The following is a 24,259-nucleotide window of genomic DNA, read 5'->3' on the forward strand; positions in this document are numbered from 1 at the left end:
CGTGATATCACGAATTTAATTTGTGATATCACTAATTCGATTTCGTGATATCAAAAATTGGTTTTACGTGTAAAACCAATGGGTATTTGTGATATCAAAAAATTGAATTTGTGATATCAGAAATTTCGAATTTTTGATATCACGAAAGGGAATTCGTGATATCAGAAAAACTTTTTAAAAAGTAATATGGGCTTGCCATACGGGAGAGAGAAACGCAAAGTAATAACCATCTTGCTTGAACATGCTTGCTGATCACTTGTATGTGTGTATGAGTGTGTATCTTATCGTTTTGTTTTGTTGCATTTCTCATAAGAATACAGTCCGACCTCTCCTATCCGGCCTCTCTTCATCCGGATCTCTCAATTATCCTAACGCGATTTCGCTGGGATTTTTTTTTTCAATGTGTATGATAATTACGGGGGAGAGGGGATTCTAAACTCAGACAAAATTCCTGCACAAACTCACATGAATTACATATTATTCAAAATATAATTAATATAGGTTTTCCCATTCATTTTCAAAACTTCTTTCATTCAATTTCACAAATTTTTTACTTCAATTTCGTCGCGGGATGTTGGGAATAGGCCAATCTTACTTTCAAATTCGTCTATCGTCGTTCATTTTCAAATAAAGGTCCATTCACTTTAGTCATTTTGGCATACATTTTCGTCATTTTACAGTTCAAATTCGTCAGTCTCACTGGCAGCACTCAAACAGCAGGATCGATTATGTTTGTTTTTTTTGTGTCAATCATTTTCGTTAATTTTCAATTCATATTCGTCTCATATCTCTATCCGGTGTGATTTCCCAGTCATTCATGTATTTTTTTTTTTCTGTAACCGCTCACATTTTTTACATTCAGGAGTTAACATACTGAGTACACACAAGTGTCCCCCCCCCCTCCCCCTACACACACATACACACACACACACACACACACACACACACGCAATCCGAGTACACACTGATACAAAACAGACGTACCGTCTCGCATACGAAAAACACTGACACTAATTTGAATGAAAAATTCATGAAATTGTGTAAACAAAAACGAATTTGATCTTCACATTCTGTGATCCGTCAGCGGGAGGGATGAATTTGAATGACAATTGACGATTTTTGAATGCTATGTCTTCGAAAATGTTTGACGAAAAACGAATTACAATGACAATTGACGAAATTGAAGTTAGGATTTGCATTCCACGTGCTTCTAGGGACGAAATTGAATGACAAAAGTGCAAAAATGGATGGGAAAACCTATATATATTTACATCAAATTTTCATCTAAATAACATGCATTCAGGCATACACTGCCCCCAATCACAGCGATAACATGGACAGAAAACTTTAATTATTCAAAATCAGGGCACGGTACAGGCGATTGGTCATAGAGCAAGTTATCAGAAAATTCTGAACGCAACCTGCACTAGAGAAGAACTTGCTATATAACTGTATATTTGTACTTTTTTATTTTGTTTTTCTCTTATGTTCCGGTCATTGTTGTACCTGTGCTCCCCTTCTCAATCTTAAACTCGTTTTTAACCGGGACCTACGCTTAACAAGCTCGCTTTTAAGTAGGTTCCTTCATATTTCTTTAGCATTCATTCACAGATTCCAAACTTAACAGATCGACCACTATTATGTTTTACATGATTATTTGCAATATTCTATGTATGTCATGTATTTAATTAAATTTTGTTATATTTGATGTAATTTTTCATCGAGAAATATGAAAATAAATTGAAATTGAATTGAATTGAAAAGGATGTTACATGTTCACGCAAAATTGATACATGTACATATAGCTACAATTGGGTAGGCAGCTACGTGTATTTTAAACATTGAGTCTTCCAAATCCGGCCAAATCCCTTATCCGGATGAGCGCCGGTCCCGACATGTCCGGATAGGAGAGGTCCGACTGTATGAAGAAGTCTCAAATCGAATGTTAGTTTCCAAGGCTCTCAAATTTCGAATGGCTGTCGTCTAGCTGCCCTGACAGATGAGCCGCAAAGAAAACAATATTAATAAAGTCTATTGTTTTTCCCAAAAAGCTGTATAAATATTCATGAGACATTTAGCAAGGCAGCCATTGGAGCGATGTGTTTTTGTACGACCAGTCGACTTTGATAATCGAAGTATATCCTTTACGTGAAATGTCAGTAGAACATTGATGCATAGGATATCACCGTTAATGTGATGAAACGTTTTCTCACCCTTGAGTCAAGTCTTGAATTTTGGAGAATTTTTCACATGTCGTTGGCTTTATATTGCTTCAGTTATTATGATCAGCTAGACTAGAAATTTCTCTGTTAAAGTAGGAAACGCATCAGTGCATGGTAACGGGGAATCTACAAACTGGGGGAACATAAATGGCGCTCACTTCACGATACCCTCTCCCCGCCCCTCCATCCACCATATACCACCACTTCAAGCTTTTCACTCCTTTCCTCTTTCCTTTCCCCTCTGCCTTGAGACACCGACCGCAAAATTTTTCACCATGTTCCATTTGTCACCTCTTCTTTAGTATGATATGTGTAGGTGTCTCCGTAAATGTGCACGTAAGTCGTTTGTATGGGCATAGACGCATGTCAAATTTTGTATGGGTTTGAACGCGTAAGTGTAGATGTGCATGATCAAGTAAACGATGTATTTTAGTTGAAGGTGATTTTTTTTTTTCATTTGCTTGGCAGCAACTTCAATTTGATAATGAAAACAACAACAAAAAAGAAGTCCAAATGGGATAACATTTCTAGAATTATTACTTTTTTCTTATTCATTCTCAAAATGAATGTTACAAGAAGGAAATTCATGACTACATCCATCAGCTAATGCTGACTATATAATACATTTATTAGATAGCGCTCCTTTCGGAAAATTGATTTTATTCCTACATCAGAGTCACGATGGAATTGCGAGTAAACCATAGTCGAATGTCAGACGTCAGAGGGGCCACAGAACTGTCATCTGACTGCGTAAATATCACGTGATTACCACCCAATGATATTACGTCACCTGAGAATTCTTGTCTGTATGTGCGTTTATTTCAGGGATATCTTCATTATAAAACTTTGAATCAAACACACACACACACACACACACACACACACACACATCTTAGATGTGTTTGTACGATGCACCTGGATCTTGCAACAACAACAAAAAAAAGGAAAAATGTCACAAGGGAAAAGACTCAATTCATACCCCGCTATTCTTGCAAGACATGTTGCTGTCCTCCGGGACTTCTTGCTACACTTTTTAAATACTCATGACGTAATTCACTATTCAAATTCTTACATGGAGCTTAGTAAAGGCAAAACGGTATGACGGAATATATATAGGGACCCCATACGTCGGAATCCAATTCCATCAAATTTGATTCACGGGGTGGATGCGAATAGATGGAGGAACCCATTTGCCAAACGCGTAATTAAGATAATGCATTTTATCCAGCCTTCCGCGCAATGAAAAGCCGACTCATATGAATCGCGTCCATTACTTTCTTCCATAGCGCGATAAACAATAATGAAGATAACAACGAGAATAACGAAAGACTCGCCTCGGTCAGACCTCGACCTGCCATGATAATTACTTGATGATAGAAACGCTGTCCTTCAACGACATGTAAATTCTATGCCAAAGTGACAATCCGTTAAGCTTCACAAATGCACCTTGTGGGCATGAACGCGTCGGCTGTGTTATAATAGCTATACACACGCACTCACAAACACACACACACACACACACACACACACACACTCACAAACAGACCAAACAAAAGGCAGACGGAAACAAGACTTGGACTATTTTATGCGAAAGCACTGGACGCGATGTTTACAGTTTGTAGATGAATTATTATTGGAATGTCTGAAAATTTCCCTGGTTTTAGCATATTCTGTAATAAAAAAATAAAATATTTCGGTCATAATCACAGATAGCCTCCAATTGCAATGTACACACACACACACACACACGTAATATATATATATATATATATATATGTGATAAAAACCTTAGATCTATTGCCATTTTAGGTTTTTATCACATATATATATGTATATATATATATATATATATATATATATATATATATATATATGTATATATATATATATATATTCAAATTGTGGTGCGATGCAATCTACAGTTTCTGAACTGTCTTACACTCCCCAAACAATGTAATTATACTATGACATTCCATTTTAAATGCGTGGACTAACCAAAATAATAATATAATTATTCCAGTATTTCTCATTTCATTTCATTTCATTTTATTCAGTATTATTCATTTAACAGACGGGATGGTGCAATACATGAGCGTATAGCATAATTATATACGCAAGTGTTCACATATTATAAGAAAGAGTAAAACTAAAATAAAGAAATAATTCATATAACGCAATCAAGCAAAGAAAGGAAAAGAAGAGAGGGAGAAAAAGGAGAAGAAGACGAATAAGAGCTCCAATAACATAAACGAAGTGAAAAAAGATAGACATATAGACGGAATATAAACAATATAAAGGGAAGAGAAGTCAGACATAAAGTATATAGCAGGTAGAAAGACATGTTTGGATTATAACAAGAAAAACAATGCAGGCCTTGCTTAAACAAGGACAGAACATCAGCGTGAATACACGAGTGGAAATAAAAACAATGATTTGAAAATAAAGTTACACTCTATAATACTCCTCCAGACTGAAGGTTTCAACTGTCATACATTCAAAATTCTTGTACTTCGACCTTTTTCGACATTATTTGATGTTTACTTCAACTTTCAGGTTACATCACTCGCACCGAATTACCTTCTTGAAAAAGAGTGTTGAAAGCGCATTTGACTTCAATTAGGGAACAGCCAGAAGGAGGGGATTAGATATTTTGATTCCATGATATTGGAGAGACTACAGCTACTTCATCTCATTGTCTTGAACGTTTTTGAAGGACTTCGGAGTCAACGACCTAAAGCTGCTTTAACAAAGGAAATACAGTCACGTGACTGCGTAGTTTTCATAACTCCGCCACAGTCTTCGCACTAAGCACCTTCAAGCAGAGCTGAAATGATGGAAAATAGATACGTTTGGCATACACATTATCCATCGCCGAGGGATAAGGTATTTAGGGGCTCTACAGACTTTACTCCGTTGCCTGATGAGATTACCCTTTCTGGTTCTTTCCTTTTTATTTTTAGCCACTTTCTACTTTTTTTCATGTTGAAAATGCCAATGAACGGAATTCAACAAGAGCATATTCGCACCTCAAAATCAGCTGATCAATAGACAAACTAATTTAAAGTCTGTCACTTGTGTAGCTAATGAATTCATGAATTTGTATTAGAGTTGTTGGTGAGAATGCAAAATGTGAAATCCTCCGAAATCGTCAATCTAATCAATATGCATTGATTTCTGTCTGATATTGATGGTCTTTGGAAATAGGGATTTCCAGTTACTGGCAATGCATGTTGAAATAATATGCCTTTCAAAATTACATGTATACAGTACACATGATCAGTTTTATATAATTTCCATAGATAGAAAGAATCTGTACGCAGAAAAGGCTACCAGTCTTCTCCTAGGTGTGAGGCATTATTGCAATGATAAATGGCCCTTGTTATGGAGTATATATTGTGCTGTTATTTTCGTGGTGGAACATAAAACTGTGTACATTTTTTTTTTCTCGAAAATTCGATATAGCACCAGGCTAATCGGTATCAGGCTACGTTTCAAGACAGCACGGAATTACTCAGGAAAGACTTAAAAAGAGGGAGGAATGCACGAATATCAGTTACTGGATTGTAATGTTATTTCACCTTCAAGACGGCGCTCAGGAATAGAGTAGTCCCCCCCCCCCCCCCCCGCAAAAAAAAAGCAAACCACCGTGACATACAACTCTCAAAATTTGACATCGACTATGAAAGCGGTAGCATTTCAAATATCTGTTCCTTTGTCCTCAAACTCGGAGTCTATAGCTATCAGTGTTGCATGCATGTCATGCGTATCCAATCGCGAAAGTACAAAGAGTATTTGGAAGGATAACGCTATACGCGGGAAGATAATCACTCGTTTGATATCTGATTTCTGGGAAAGGTCGCATCAGTATAATTTTCATCATGAAATTTATATGAACGCACACCTGCACAGTGATAGAACAAATACTAAAATAAACGTTTTAAAAGTATACCATATCAGCTTTGTGAGAACTGAGTATACATGTGGTAGATAAAGATGAATTCATTTACAAAATAAATCTCATTTCGAAGCTGATTTTGATTTCGTTTGAATTTAGAAGGAAATATTTTTGTTTCGGCGTACATTATCAAAACATGATTATGTATTTTTCCCATTTGTGGAAACTAGTTTTCCTTTTTAAGACCCTCCAGATGTAAACCTTTGTAAATTCCAGGACTACAGAAAAACAAGTTGGTGTACTCGAAAAAAAAAAAAAGCTTTGAAACTATAATTCCACTCAACCACTTTTGATTACCATCTAACCATTGCTTCCATATGTACGTGTGTTCCTTCACTTCATAAATTTACCCAGATTCGAAATGAAAGCACCATTATCCAGGCTGAAATAAGGATTTTTTTCTTCATGCTTCACATCGTTTTCTGCAGTCAACCTATTTTGATTATCAAAATTTTATGACGCTATCATCATAAGACCATTTTAATTCTGCCAAACATTGCTCTAAATTGTAAGGAGATATGCACATGCACGATGTTGGTATTTTTTTATCCGCTTTCACAGTGTGTTGTAATAAAAAGGTAAAGGTTAACGTCAAGCTCTGCGAACTACAGTAAATAATAAAGGGTTTACTAAATCTCCGAAATACCGCTCATACACACGCACACACACACGCGCGCGCACACACACACGCACACACACACACACACACTAAAAGAAAGGGACAGACACACAGATATATTTACAGACAGACAGTTTTCCAAATAAAAGTCTTATTACTTCTAGAACATTAATCGCAATAGTACTTACGCCATGTATGGGTATGTCTGCATTTGTATCCGTGCAAATAGGGAAAAACTTCATTTGGTATTGATTGCGACGATATATATTTATCTCAAACGCATGCTTGTTTGTGTGTGTCTAACGACTGTCTGTAATGACGATTCCAAAAAAAAAAAAACCAAAACAAAACAAAACACACACACACACATAAAATCCCCCAGAAGATTTAATGAAAATGTCACGTGTACATGGTGCGCTTCGTGAAGCGATTGTACGTCGTGTGCTCTGTGAAGCGATTGTTCGGATTGACATCATCAAATCCATGAGGGAAGTATAACTGAAGAATAGATCGTGACTACTGGCAGACAGTAGTATGCGTCTGTTCTAGACTAACGAATACACCAAAACAGTATACTAAAAATATTAACATTTATAAGACAATACGCTGTAATCTAAAATACAATTAAGGTCTATGAGAGCAATAAGCGATTCCTACAATGACAAAAAAAGTGTTTGGAAATTAAAAATTCAGTAACTAAATAATTGGTATCTTTACCTAACATGTCATTTAAGGCATAATTTACCATTTGCAGATGAAACAAGTTAAAAAACCAGCATTAGTACTTCAAAATAGTTCTAACATATGAGCTAGGGATAGAAACAAGCAATGTAAAATTTGAACCAGTATCATTGATGTTAAGTATTGTTATATAAAAAAATGTCAACAATAGTTCTAATAAAATGTTTCCAGACTAAATCGTCTTAAGGTTTAATAAGAAAAATAGGGATATCTCCCTATGTTTCAGGCTTTATTGCAAGACTTTTATATGGTAGGATGTTTTGTGATACAACTGACCTACACATATGCATGAAAAGTGATATCTTGAGCATTTTTAAAATCACTGCTCCCAAAGGTAAACAGGATCTTTAATGTATTTAATGTATGGCTGGTTAAAGTTAGGATACAATGGTGAGACATGCGATATTTCATTATCTAATCTTTTTGTTAGCTGCCTTTTTGTACAGCGGTAATACCACTTTCGTTGTAGAGAGGGGTAGGTATTCATAATGTATATGGACTTCTATTTACTTTTCTTTACAAAAGAAGAAAACGAAAACTAAAGATGCCAACAATTAGGTTAATTTTGGCACGCTTATGCATGACGTGATTCTCCGAGTGCAGTCATCTTGAAGTAAAACTTTATACACTTGATATCACCCAACTGAGGCCATATGAAACGGAAAAGAATAGATGATTTTTATTGAAAACCCCAAAATGAGAAAAGAAAACACTTTTTTTAATCCAAACGCTACCTAATTCACTGAGACAAATACTCGAGATTAAGACAAGGCTTTTGTTCAATTCACCAGTAGGCCTACTGTCTACCCCCAACGACTTATTGGCAACTCTAAAAAGCGGAATAGCCAACTCCCTTTTCCAGTTAGGGAATTGTAATATAATTTGCATTACACGAATACACTTAACTATTCGTGTCTCTAACCAAATAGACAGCAAGCTCGTAATGTAATTAGCAGGGATGGTACGTCGCCTGATTGAGCGCCGCCATCCACCGTTGCTGAAAGTGATGCGGGCGCGTCACTATGGTAACTGCATGCGCCTGCATTATGTAGGAAAGTGAGAAAGGCCGGCGAGCAATCACGAGGACTATGGTAATTATGGCTGTCTTTCGACACTCAAACGTGAAGTGCGGGACTTTCGGACTCTCGCCACGGTATACAGAGTTGTCGGGCATCCGAACAATGAGCGACGAGATGTTGCCGAATTTAGAATAATGCTTACTATATTTATCGCGTTTTATGTTACACATAAACTCAGCAGTGGTCGGATGATGAGCAAAGTGACAGGAGGCTAACCAGTTTTTGACCCATTGCGTAATGCAGTTTTTTGTAGTGTGTTGTGATAGGAAGGAATTCGTTTACCAGAAGCTTTTCAAACTACAATTTACTAAATCACCGAAACGCACATACACACACAGACACATCAGGGAGGCGGACACACGCACGCACACACACACACACACACACACACACACACACACATTCAGAGCACTGAAAAAAAGAGGCAGAAACACATTGGTACATACAGAGCCTTTCAAATAAAAGTCCTGTTACTCATGTAATCTTAATACTTGCGTGCATGTCTACATGTGTATCTGGGTAAATCAGGGGAGACTTATTCATGAAAATTGATTAGAACGAACATTGCAGCAAAACGCATGTTTGCTTGTGTGTGTCCGTGATGAAACTAAGAATTCGCTTGATATAATGCATAATGTCACGTGTATGAGGTGTGGTTTTGGAACCGATTGTTGGGACTGACAACATCCAATCCATGATTGATTGATGAAGAATAGGTTGCGACTATTCACAGACAGTCAGCAGTATGCCTTTGCACGTACGACTTGGCATCTTTGCGTGGCTCCTGAGCGCGATAATAACAACAAACACTGCAGGCTCATCAGCCAGAACGGGCAAAGCTCACGGGAGCCCGTGGCAAACAGTCTCTTGTTTCAAGGACTACTTTGCCTCGGAGAGTGGCAGCCGTTTGGTAAAACCCTTGGTGGAAAATGGAAAATATTACCATCATCAGCCATCCCCTCACCATGGTGACGATCTGCAGGAGTCAAAGGAACCTACCAGGCGTATAGACATGAACTCATCAATTTGATTAACAGGCAGCACACATCCACAAATTACGTTTCGGAAGCCTTGGAGCTGCTTCGTCCCAGATCCTTCCCCACGGAATTTCAACACGGGTGATAATGGCAACGCTAAAGGCACACCTCGCAATCTAAATATGGTGTTTGCTATTTAATGCCACCATCCTGCTCTCAATTAACAAATTGAATATAATCATGTGCGGCTGTACTGGCCACTGGGCCTATACCACCATCACGCACTGGACCAAAATACTATGAAAGGTCGCGAGGGGTTCTGTTTCATATTTTATGCCTGCATGTTGTGGTTTGTTTGTTTTTCACCGATATCTTTTAGTCATCTTCACTTTGAAAAAGCAATAAAAACAATCTTCCTTGCAAAATTAGGAATGAATGTAAGAAAAAAGGAAGAAGAAAAACAAACAACGCTACGGTCATCACGGTCACGCGACTTGGACAATTTTATAGAAATCGTATAAAGGTTGGAAGGTAATAACATGAAACGTTGAAACTTAAAACATGTTTTTACAAACATCGATAATCAAGTTGCAACAATATAAACAAGTTAGGCAAGAATGTGACGTAATGGCCTCGCAACTGTCGCTTTCTTTGAGGTGTTCCTAAAGATATTTTTTCAGTACATCAGTCACTTTGTAATCTCCCTTTACAAAATCGTCATTGCTGAATTTTGACACTTATTGAAGATTGTCTGGAAGCAAAGATTATTTATGACATGACGTCATCACCTCATCTAGTCGGTCGATATTCGTTATTCCGAAGGTTCGTTAATTCGAAAATGAAGAAAAGCTCAATATTCCGAAGGCTCAATCATTCAAATACAGAACAAGGTTCGTAATTCCGAAGATTAGTTGTTCCAAAGGTTAGTTGATCCGAAAATGAGATAAGGTTCGTTATTTTGTAAGTTCGTTAAACCGAAAATCTAGACGGTGTCTACTAACGAACCTTCGTTACGAACATTCTTCATTCGTTTTCGGAATAACGAACCTTATTCTATGTAGAAAGTAACAAACATTGCGAATGACGAACCTTCAGAATATCGAACAGTAACGGTCAAGTTTGCATTATTATCATCTGTAAGGGGCTATGAAAAATATCATTGTTGTCGGAAAATTTGTGAACATTAAGGCCATTGAATTCTTAATCATATTATGTCCACTTTTCCGGATAATTTTAATGTTCTGTTTGTTTAGTTTAAATATTCATTAGAATTTACCTAAAATCGAAGAGAACATTTTACTTTTAAAAAAACCCCGCAAGAACAAAAATGTTGCATCGAATTTTCCCCAAATCCAACCAATGACATCTTGACTATCGCAATACATCATCAAACGACAGCTTCTCTTTATCATTAGGAAAATCGATACTCTCATTGACGCTTTGTTACGCAGGCCAACAAAGAGGAAATCCATCAATGTGGGATTTGGCTCATGGGTTGTCATGTAATGTATTAGCATTTCATTTAAAAATCCTTGGTATCCAAAGTTTACATGGAAATTTCAAATTCATACATTGTTCATTAACTGTATGCATTTTCACACGCAGTATAGGTTTTGATGTCGGTAGTCATTTAAGAGCTGACATACATATATGCAATGTATAATTTTTTTTTTCTTAGTAGTATTTTATTTAGAAAATGACCTCTGATATCTGAATGGAATAAGAAAGATTGGAAGGTTCACATATCTCAAATTGACACTTACAAAGAAACAGTTGTTTTGTTTTTGTTTTTTATGTATGCCTGTTAATGAATTTGTATTTTTTATATTGTAAACTGACTGTTTTGAGTGCACCAGGTGGGTTGGGGAGGATGGCCTGAGGGCCTAAGTCATTTAGTTGGCTCTTTCCAGACCCGGGCTACCCAACCTGGTGCCCCCTTACCACTCCAATGTACAATTTTCTGATTTCGAAAAATGTATTTGTGATTGAAAGCCAAATAAAATAATAATAATAATAATAATAATAACCCTGTCTGAACACAATTCTATCGACTTGTTAATAAATTTTCACTACATTTGATTTGATTTAATTTGATTTGATTTATACGTCTCTGCGTTATCATTGTACATGAACACATTTTCGACAGTATGTATCCATACGTTGTTTACAATGTTGTATAGCGAAAGTTCTTTCATAACGTGAAATCAGTAAGAAAAAAGCTAGATTCTTTCCGCCATGCTATTGTAGTCCTGTTATAGCACAGTAATCACGAACGTGTGGAAGAAAGTAGAAAAGAAAACAGTATCTTGAACCGTGGATTAAGAAAAAAAAAGATCAATTTAATGTTTGTGTGTGCAAAATGCTGATGACAAAGTTTGAAGGTAATAACTGACTGCAGCACTTTAACATACTTTTTAGTGTACAATGTTGCGTCCAATGTCGCTGTTTTGTGACGACCTGTTAAAACTCATAAATTCCTAACTTCCATATATTTCATCCTATTTCTCATGAAATGTATTTCACCATTCTGTTTATCTCATTTTACTCTATTTACTAAGCCAACTTTAGTATACATGTGATGTGAAATTTTACTTCAAACCATGCCTCCTATTTCTTTCACACTTTGTTTATCATCACTGAAGTCGAAGAGATGGCATTTGTGGCATTCTCTCCTCTTTGAATAGCTTCTCACAATTTCTTCGAATTCCTGATAAAGGATAAATAATTAAGTATGTTCAAACATCACCTATTTTTCCAACAAAACATAACGCAGAATAAATCAGAAATTATTTCATAAACAAACATTCGACTTTGCAAAGGATAAATGATGCAGATAAACATAAGAATACATGCTGGCAATATACAAAGTTATGCTTCAGTTGAGATAAAAAAAGAATTGAGAGGTCCACTAAAAAGCAAGCTTGTATATTGTGAACCACTCAAAATAATCATTTGAAATACTTATTTACAAATACAAATATCATCAATGAAAAAACAAAACAAAGCAAAACAAAGTAAGGAGCAGGTACTGTATAGTATAAAGCAGTGTGATAGAACAACCTCTAATGTCCACTCACAATATAAACCTCCATTATTTTACTCGAATATAATCTAACATTACACTTATTTAGTCAGAGATGTAATGCGCGCAAACGTTTTCAAATAACCTTTTTTTTTCAATGTTTGATTCGCTGCATTCACTGAAAAATGAAACGAGTATGGAGCATCCACAAGCGAGAGTGGAGAAATTTGATGCTAAAAGTCCGCGTAGGATACATGTTTCTTTTCACATTATTTAACTGCATCTGCATGCACCCACAAATGGTAGCTATCATTAAAAAAAAAATACTTGTATTATATGTGACCCTGCATCACAAAACTAACAAAAAGTCACCAGATATCGATTTTAGGTTAAGAGCAGATTCTGAAAGAGCAGACTTTAAGCTTAAAAAAAAAGAGATGTATAACTCAATTCAAATGTACTCTCCTAACCTATCTAAACATCGGAAAGAAGGCATACACTCTGGAAAAGTGTGTAATGAGAAAAGAGGCTCTGAAGAATAGGGTCAATTCAAGCGCTTACTCTGACCCTTAGCTGGCTGCGTGCAATGAATGGGACGAAAAAAAAAGATGTAAAACTTCATAGTAACAACAATGAAGGGATTATGAGATTAAGCTGAAATTGATCATGCTCTATTAACGCATTCGGTCCATGACTATTAAAATACCAACTTTCAAATCAGTAGCATTATATTTCCAAAAGTGATTAGAGTTGACAATGAAAAGTGTGTAAAAGGTTTCTAAGAAATGAAAAGGGGACTCTCAGACACACCTAGTCACACTATTCTACAAACAGGTGTCGTTAAAAAAAAAACTGTTGAAAACAAAATTTTCCGTTTGTTTTATAATTCCAAACTTTAGCATAATGTAAAAGATGACTTGCTCTTTCAGAAAATATGAAAAACTCAAGATTTACTAGATTGACCCGTTTCACCTTTTTTTTAGTCCGCATACAAAATCATTACAAAAATGTGTTCAAGTTTTGCTGGCAATATTATTTAACCCTCCTTGCACCGCCCCTTCATGTTCTGGTTTAGTCCATTGCTGTCACTATATGTACTAGGTGTTACAAAAAAAAAGCATTTCCCACATTTTCTGATTCTGATTCTGATTTTATTTCTGAATTTCTTTTTCATTCATAAATGAAGTACAAAGTCAATTGAACAAACTTTTGATGCTTAATAGCTGGAAAACTGTATGTCAGACAAAACTGTAATTGATATGAGTAATAGCTGAATAGTGTACAATTTAGTTGGAGGTGATTTGATTATGAAAACCTATATCAGTTTCATGAAATCCGTGATTAATTTCAAAGTTAGGTTCCAGATTTTGATCAAATTTTAACCCTCTGTACAAAACCTGAACTTTACACAGGAACTAATGATGTGTATGCGAGTCTGTACTTACAATGACCCTCAACAATGAACCAGGATACCACCTGTTCAGAGCTCTGCTCCAAGGCACATGAATGCTCTATTAATTATTCATGATGGATTGCCCTGGGCACTGCTAGTATGAATTCCTAGCAAAGGGTGAAACGCATGCATGCTCATATATTCAATTTGTCAATTCTTAACGGTGTGTTTCCCGATAAAATGAAATTAGCTAAAGTAATCCCAATATTTAAGGCAGGTGATAAGTTTGAAATCAGCAATTATCGCCCAATTTCATTATTATCGTCATTGTCCAAGGTCTTAGAAAAACTCATTTATAAGAGAATGATTAATTTTTTGAAGGCACATGAGGTTATTACGAATTATCAGTTTGATTTTCGCGAGAAACATAGTACTACGCATGCTCTTTTGCATTTTGTTGATAGAGTTGTTCATGCAATTGATAACCATTCTCATTTAGTTAGTATTTTCTTGGACTTCTCCAAGGCCTTCGACACTATCAATCATGATATTTTACTTTATAAGTTATCGCATTATGGAATACGTGGGAAGGCCTTGGAGTGGTTCAGGAGTTATTTAGTTGATAGAAAACAATTTGTAACAATTAAAAACTATGATTCAGATGTCAGAGAAGTCAAATGCGGCGTCCCACAGGGAAGTCTTTTAGGGCCGTTATTGTTCATTATTTATATCAATGATTTTTGTCGCGTATCCGACAGCCTCTCTTTTATTCATTTTGCAGATGACACAAATGTATTTTTTGCCCATAATGATATTGATTTTCTTGTTCATAAAATCAACATTGAGTTGAAGAAAGTGACAAATTGGGTCAGGGCCAATAGGCTATCACTCAATGCTCAAAAAACGAAATATATGCTTTTTAGTAACACTGTTGTCAGTTTAAGTATGAATATAGTATTAGATGACTCTCATCTACAAAGAGTCTCACATACCAAATTTTTGGGTGTCATTGTGGATGACAAACTTTCCTGGAAATCACATGTTGATAATGTTTGTAATATAGTATCACGTAATATAGGTATAATAAATAGATTGAAATTTTATATTTCACAAAAATCATTACTTATGTTATATTCGTCGTTAATATTGCCTCATCTTAATTATGGAGTATTAGTTTGGGGCAACACTCATCAGAATTTATTAGACAAAGTGTTTCTTTTACAAAAGAAAGCTCTTCGTGTTATCTGTAATTCCTCTGTATGTTCTCATACAAATATGTTGTTTGCCTCCAACAAGCTCTTAAAAATGACAGATTTGTTTTTGTTTAATTTAGGGCAATTTATGTACAAGTATTGTAATAACTTGCTTCCATCTATTTTTGATTCTATGTTCCTCAAAAATCAATCATTTCACAAATATCCCACTAGGCGATCTGGTGAATTTCATTTACCTCTTTTAAGAACGATTTTTGCTAAAAACTCACTTATTTATGTAGGCCCAAATTATTGGAATTCTTTGAATCATGACTTAAAAGATGCTCCATCCATATACTCTTTCAAGAGGAGACTGAAGTCTTTTTTATTGCAATCGTATGACTCTACAATACTGAATTAACCTTTTGGCTTTTTTTTATACTAACCTGTTTACTTTGCCCCCTACTCGAAGAGGTTTGCAATGTTGTCATCTATGCCATTTTTTACCCATAGAGTCTAGTAGATGACTCTCCGTGTGCTACCTCGGTTCATATACCCCTCTATTTTCTATTTTCTTGTCTTTCTTCAAGGCGTCAAAATTTCGCTTTCCCCAGCAACTATCTTCTGTTTCTCTCGGCATGCTTCTGCCGAAGATCGCTGTTTATGTTTATGTTGTTTCTGTTGTTCTGTTACTGTTTCTGTCTCTTGTTTGCGTTCTTGTCTGCTATTTTGTCTTCAGTTCGTCAGTCTTGTCCGCCCGTTTTGTCCTTTACAACCTTTTCTTTAGTAGTTGTCTTGCTGTCTAGTCCTGTTTTATGTTAGTTCGCGTCTATGTAAATGTATTTATTTGTTAATCTAATTTCTAGTGGGCTTCCAGACTTCTTCCACTTTGTTATCTGTTTGTATATACGACGGTTCAATTTAGGATCTTTTCGTTGATGTTCTTCTCCAGAGGGACCCACATACTACAAGCTCTGTCTTTTTAGTGGGTCCCTCCATTTTTCGCATTTAAAACAACGGTATACATGTATTTCGCTTTGATCACTTATGTTTCTTTCTTGCAATACAATGTATGATTACTTTAGGTCCTCAATTGTTATACTCTTTTTATTTCACTATGTTCTACTTACCTTATTTTCTGTTACAAAATGAAGTGAAACATATGTTTTTTGTTGAAAAATGAAATAAACTTTGAACTTGAACTTGAACTTGAACTTGAAAAAAGTAAGCACATGTTTCCAAGTGCTTGCATACACCATATTTCAGAATGAATAAAGACTAGCTGTGATAGTGGAATTCCTCATGAATAAATAATAGATCATTCAAATCCTGGTCATTGTCCAGGACCATTGTCTCGGTGTCAATTACACACTCCCATACACACCAATTGACCTCTGTGCAAATTTAAAGTTTTGTACAGAGGGTTGAAAATACAGCAAATTCTGAAACTTAAATGAAAAATTGATATTTAATTTGATGAAACTGAATTATGCTGTCATTTCAAAATTGCCTTCACCAAAATTGCGCACTATTCAGCTATTGCTCATATCAATGTCAGTGTTATCTGATATACAGTTTTTGAACTATTAAGGATCAAAAGTGGAAAATGTTTTTTTTGTAACACCTAGTTTATGTGAAAATGCGTGCAATAGCACACCTATTTACACATGACTTCTGATTGGTTAAAACTGCATCACGTGAAATCAATTTGCTCAAATCGAGTGCACAGTGGTGCTCTAAACCATGAAGCCATTTTTTAAATATAAAAACAAGTGTTTTGAATAATCATAATGTGTTACATTAGTCACAATTGCCAATGATGTGTGACATGATATTGGAGTCCATGTGCGGGAATATCATACAATCGCATAAACGTCATGCTTCTTTGTTTCATATTTTCTCCTTATTGAATTGAAACTATGACATTTCAATATATTATTAAAGCTTACATCTAAAACTATACGTTCTAGGTAATAATAATGACGTAATTTTATTATTCATATGTCATATTCATACGTATAAAATTACAAATTAATAAAGAATAACCATGCATGTATATGAACATTTCTCACAAAATCCTGTGTGACATGATATTGGAGTCCATGTGAGGGAATATCATACAATCGCATAAACATCATGCTTTTTGTTTCATATTTTCTCCTTATTGAATTAAAACTATGACATTTCAATATATTATTAAAGCTTACATCTAAAATTATACGTTCTAGATAATAATAATGACGTATTTATTCATATATCATATTCATACGTATAAAATTACATATTGATAAAGAATAACCATGCATGTATATGAACATTTCTCACAAAATCCTGATGAGATTGCCTAGCATTGGTTTCTGATTTGGAACTAATTAATTATTCAGACAGTTAAAAAAGTTTTATGCCCGAAACAAACTTGTATGATGTCCACGCTATTGGCTGACAACTGGGGCAAGGTAAAATTATATACCATGTATGCATGTACTTTAAAGAACCTTCTCCTAAGCGTTTGGCACCTGTGGCATGTATGTCTTTAAAAATGAATTAAGGTGATTACGACCGCTGAGATCTTCTCACACTTTTGACCTACCTTCGTGTCAAAATACTCCCCCCGGGGGCACGAGACTCGTCTTGCAGTGGGTCGTCATCTCAATGGTTAACTCGCGACCACTACGAACCTCTCACGCGATCAGACATGTGCTCTGCTCTCTAATAAATAATAGATAATGAATAATGAATGTAGTACTTGTACGAATAGCACTTCACTTGAAAACCATTTCAATTATCTCGCATAGTCCAGTGGAGCATTGCTTTCTGTATCCTACAGACCAGCGGTACATTTAGATTCAAATTACATGTAGTCTGACGACTTTTTTCCCCTTAATCTTTAAACAAAAACGAACAAAAATGAGGACCAATCTGGTTACAAAAAAAAAAAAATATGTTTTTGAATCATTTAGGACGTGGTAGTTACCTTATGATGAAACCTCTACCTTTCTCATTGATAGTGCATTGAGTTAGTATGAATGTACGTATGTATGCATGTTGAGATACATAATTCGTATTTCTGATCTTATCGCCATTGTAGGCATTGATGATGTCTGATTAATATCAGCGCGACAATATTTTGAAAATGATTATTCTAAACCATTACTCCAAACACATTCCAAACGTGACGAGTCTCCCGACGTGATGTGATCATCAACTTAAAGTGAGACGCTTTTAGCACAATTTATACCTCATGAGTTCCTTTATCATGTGCCTATGAGAACTGCGAGTTATCGTCATTGTTTTCTTTTTTTCCCCATTTCCCCTGTATCGTGTAATATCTGCATTCTAACAACAACCATTTTTAGGATGTTCTTATGTATGACACACCCACTAAATAAGATATTTTATATGACAATCATATTATATACTGTGTCTTATAGCAGCACAAAATTTGCAGCATTTCTATTTTTATCATCACCTTATATCTGCGATGTAGGAGCAGATAATGAATTTACATACTTAGTCCATGGGCCAGGCCGGATATTGGTACCATCTGAGGTGGCAAAACATTTTTGGTGTCATTTTGTTTGCCCCGCATAGATATGCTTATCAAGCTATGATAGCATTTCTAAATGAGTAGCGTAGTCATAATAAATTATTTTTTACCAATTTGGTCTCTTTTTTATATCCCTATACTTCTGAATCGAAACTAACCGCTATACAAAGAAGAGCACTGTCTTCTGTATGTCCACAGGTGTTCTGTTGTAAACGCGGTGCTCTTGGTCTTTATTCAAGGCAGCGAAGGGAAAATCCAAAGGTTATGAGGTCCACAGCGCTTAGTCTTTATTCAAGACGGCGAAGGGAATATCCAAAGCTTATGATACAGTGTATATCCTTTTATCTAAAAACAACAACAACAAAAAGCAATTCCTCGTGAATTTTACCATATTTTTCAATTATTTATCATTTTCCGGTGAAAACGCTAATGCCACGCCAATGTCGCTTTATTTCCATCTGACAATGAGAGATAATACAAAAACAATGTACCGGTACACTACAATACATTATGATAAATAATATTGTAAATGAACAAAGTGATTTTTGTTTAAAACTGATGTATTTGTTGAGAGGGTAGCATAAAAACAGCATAGATAATCCCTTTTATTATGAACTTTAGATATGATAACGGTACATGGATGTAGATAAAGACTACACGCACTGCGTGACAGATGTGGACATCATAACCCTTTGGATATTCCCTTCGCTGCCTTGAATAAAGACCAAGAACACCGCGTTTACAACAGAACACCTGTGGACATGCAGAAGACAGTGCTCTTCTTTGTATAGCTGTTCGTTTCGATTCAGAAGTATAGGGATATAAAAACGAGACCAAATTGGTTAAAAATCATTTATTATGACTAAGCTACTCATTTGGAAATGCTATCATAGCTTGATAAGCATATCTATGCCCGACAAGCAAACTGACACCAAAAAGGTTTTGCCACCTCAGGTATACCAATAACCCATTTATATACACATTGTATATATATATATATATATATATATATATATATATATATATATATATATGTGTGTGTGTGTGTGTGTGTGTGTGTGTGTGTGTGTATGTGTGTGTGTGTGTGTGTGTGTGTGTGTTGTCAGGGAGGCAAATTCCATGATACATGCAGCATCCAGCATCTAGCAATTCTGTTACGAATCAAAATTATTTAAATGAGTGGATGACTGGTAAAATGACCTGTTAGCTGTAGAAGATAATTAGATATGCAGCTTTACAGATAATCAATCACCAAAATGAATACATTCATACAGAGAAATAGAAATTGGCAGGTATGTGTGACAAAAGGGGATGAATAGATTTACGCACATTGATATATGTATAATACACATTGGCAAAAACCCCTACAGTCACCTTTCCATTTACAGAGCTCGCCAAAGAATGTGTAATAATCAACCAGCGAAGACCATGAAGAGTGAAACTAAATCCGTTTGTATACAGGCAATGCAGCTCCCGATGCAGTCTTCCCAAAATGCGGAGAGAGAGAGAGAGAAGAGAGAGAGAGAGAGAGAATAGGGAGGGAGAGAGAGAGCAGGAGAGAGATGAAAGAAAGGAGGGATGGAGGGGAGGAAGAGAGACCTGTCAGATTATGCCACTGTGTGTCCATGGTAACGGGATGTAGAAGCAATTTCACAAAATGCCAGTACTCAGTATACGCATCGAGGTTAGGGTTCGCTCCTAATGTCTCTGCTTTCATTATGATAATTGCTCGGACCTTTTCCGTACGAAAGTGTCGTTTCTCTGAACGTCAGGGTTTGTTAATTTCATTCATTAGAATTTTTTTATATGTAATATATAGCAAAGTCAGTAGTCATGGTAGTATACCCCCCCCCCCCCCCCCCCCCCCACATCCCCGGAATTCTTACTCATAATTCATCACCAGAACAGGTATGCCAATAAGTCTGTTAATGCATTTATCTCCCTTGAACATGGATGAAATTAGAAATGATGTTTGCAACATCGTTTGATATTCTATTCTTAATACATATTTTCATTGCATTGGTATTTAGTATGTTCGTTTAGGAATATGTTCTTACAGGAAATACGCATACCGTATGTATGCGTATAATTATGCATGTACATTGCATGTATGTATTTAGAACGCGATATTCAATACCGTTTCTCCCAGCCCCAAGTAACCCATCCAAGGAATGCAAGGAATGCAAAGCAAAATCATTCGCATACACTTTTTAGAATGCACTCCCGTGTAATGATATTGCACGGCACCCCCCCCCCACACACACACATTTAAAAATATATGTATATATATATATATATATATATATATATATATATATATATATTACAAAGCTGTAGAATTTAATTTGATTTGAGAGGAAGGTTATGCGCACGTCTGTGTGCATGCCATCAGTGCTGATGGGTTTCTTATCTTCTTTCTTCTAACTAGTTTACCTTTTTGCGTTCATTCAGATATCTCAGTTTCTTCCCGGTTCAGTTATATGATATTGACATTCTGATTGTGTATCTGTATGATACATGGATATTGTTTGAATCACAATGGTTTGATTTGTGTTATTCATGTACATATTAAGTTCAACGTAATTTCATGATGGCCCATTTGTAAAAATCCATGCAAAACTTCAGGGCGCCTTTGGAAGGTAGTTTTGTACAACTGAATAGGCCAACGCTGTAGGATAATAAGTTAAAGAAAACATATTACATATATATATATATATATATACATATATATATATATATATATATGTAGGTGTAAGACAAAGTGTATATATGCATGTGTGTAGGCTTTTGTCCATATCAATATGTTTCGAACTTTTTACTCTTATGATGTACGTACACCCACACGCTTAGGCGTAGTATAGCATACACATGTATCGATGACATTATGTCGACTCAATCTTTCCCTGTTATTATGAGAAAGGGCCTACTGTATTAAAATTGACCATAAAAGAGTGGTATCAAATCAGGGAGATGAGACATAACACCTCTCTTATCAAATATAACCTTGATAGATAATGAATTAAGAGAGTTTGGTTATTCTGTGCTACCACGAAATGGTGATTCATGGCCGCACTCACATGCAAATTGAATGCGACAATGATGCCATCCCTTAAAAAAATATCCCATCAGCGTACATATACCTGCCTCTACTAAATGTTCATTTTCAGCATAAATTGATCTAGGATATGACGTCATCACTTAGATAGTGTTCCGCCAGCGTGCATACTTTTTTTTTCCACTGTGTTTCCTTTCTTTTAACATAATCTCATCAAGGAAATATTCATACACGTACCCTGCGTTTAGTTGAAATCATTCTCGCATAAAGATGTTTATTTTACTTGCATACACTGAAACATTTGCGGTGATAGTTCATTTGTAGTGATATAGCTGCAAGTGTGACGTCTTTGTTGTATGCGAAGCTAAGTTGCTAGGCTAAGAAAAAGATGCACTCAGAATATCATTGTGCACACTCATAAAATAAAAAAGTAAGGTAATGAACTCATCTGCTCATCCTCTCTGCAAATTTGACCATAAATCTGTAAGTACAATCCCTGTTTCATGAAAACAGGTGAGATGATAATATAAAGATCCCGTATAGCTTTCTGAATGAATCTTTCACACCCCCCCCCCCTTTTTTTTTTTACTATCCCCACAAACAGAGACATTGCGATTTAAACGAAAACATGTTGACTTTTTATAACCACCTGTACAGATTACTGAATCGTGGCTTCTCCAATGTTGTCTAAAATTCTAAAATCAAGCATTACAATAGTTTGTCTGTCACCACGTAGTCCTAGCACCAGTGTTTTGGGGTTTTTTAAAGGTTTTTTCTGTTGTTGTTTTTTTCTGCTTCATCATCTGTACTAATTTTGTTCTTTGTCCAGTCAACATAACTGGAGACCAAAAAAGCTTGAAGAAGAAAACAAGCTAGGTTAGCATAATTATTTACTCGAAAAATTAGTTTTGCCAATTTCAAATTGATCGAACGAGGAAGACTGTTACGATTAAAAAAAAACAATGCATATAATGATGTGGTCTGAACAATAGACCACATAATTATGTGTAGGTTTATTGGTGTTGTAATATATTCGTATATTCAAGATCGGGCCTCATCCACGTCAAGCTCTGCTTATGATGACGGTCCTCTGTATATATTGATTTCTCCTTTGTTCATATATAAATACAGTATGCCTTAACATGTTGCTTTGATTCATAATGTTATCACAGACTGATGTTGTTACGACATTTCTTACATTGACTTGTGTGTTATACTTTCCTTTATTTGCATACTCTGTATCACTTTGTTTTCCTTTGTTATTGTATTTGGAGAGAGAAAATGCAGAAATAAACCAAACCAATTAACCAACAGTGCACGTGTCAATATAACAACTTGCTTACAAAGATTCCCCTTTAACATAATCATATGTGAATTCAGCAGAGACAGAAATAAATGGCGACAAAAACATTCAGTCACTTGAAGAAAATTGACTGAAATCTGCTTTAACAGAGATGAAGCTGTACAAAATATGTTTTGTTTTTTTCGTGCACGGCCGTCCTTTCAAAATGAGAAATTTAACGATAATTTGTGATGTCAAAGAAGTAGAAAAATTCAACAAAATGTTAACAGCATTTCACAAATTTGTATTCTTTAATGAAAGGTGCGGTTTAACTTGACCCCTCACTGACATTTACTGAGACAAATGTTAATATCCAAAATTGTCTTTTGAAAGAGTTAGATTAAGTGCTCTTCGTTGTCTTGCATGCGTTTGTATACGAGTATTTGAGAGTGGTATATTATGTTCATTATGTTGAATAAGATTTCCGTATGCAGTATATAACCCTGGGATGATTTCAACTGAACCAGGAGTGACAATAACTGATGAGATGGTGATTATAGTGACAAAGATGAAGTATAGTGATACTATCTATAAAATATATGGGCATTTCCAGGCATGGAAACACACACACACACACACACACACAGATTAAAAAAATATATTTACTGCATAGATGAAAATATATTAAAGATAGGTCATCCGTTTTCATGCAAATTATTGAAAATTTGGTGAGAACACTTAGGTATTGAAGAAAACACTATTTGGAAACCTCCTGTAAATCTTGAACTCAAGAGGGTCTTTATTTGTTGAGTTAAATTGACCGTTAAGATTCGAATAATTATTTCGTACTACGAAAAAATACAAATCTAAACTACTAGTCTAGATGTACAGACCTGTGTGATGCACTTATGTAGTTCATGTTAGTGATGTGTTGTGATTTGCCATAGATAACACAGTAAAATAAGATAGTGAATTATTCCTTTCTGACGACTTTAACATACACATCTTTTGTTCGAAGTAAAAGTATCGTATTACAACCATAGGGGGATTAATGTATGCAGCTGTGCCTCGTACACATAATAATGTTACGGTGAGCGTTTGGTGCATTATTTGAATTTTACAGGCTAACAAAAACCTTCAAATATCACAGAAATGTTATAGCTTTACAATAGTC

General features: G+C 35.5%; 1 pseudogene; it reads left to right on the forward strand.

Annotated features, from left to right (window-relative positions):
* LOC139719937 (cyclic nucleotide-gated channel alpha-3-like) overlaps window positions 1–24,259 on the forward strand; it is a 59,168-nt pseudogene that overhangs the window by 29,279 nt on the left and 5,630 nt on the right.

This window comes from Diadema antillarum, unplaced genomic scaffold (assembly GCF_040938485.1).
Source record: "Diadema antillarum isolate AM-2024a unplaced genomic scaffold, OU_Dant_1.0 scf00000117, whole genome shotgun sequence".
NCBI lineage: Eukaryota > Metazoa > Echinodermata > Echinoidea > Diadematoida > Diadematidae > Diadema > Diadema antillarum.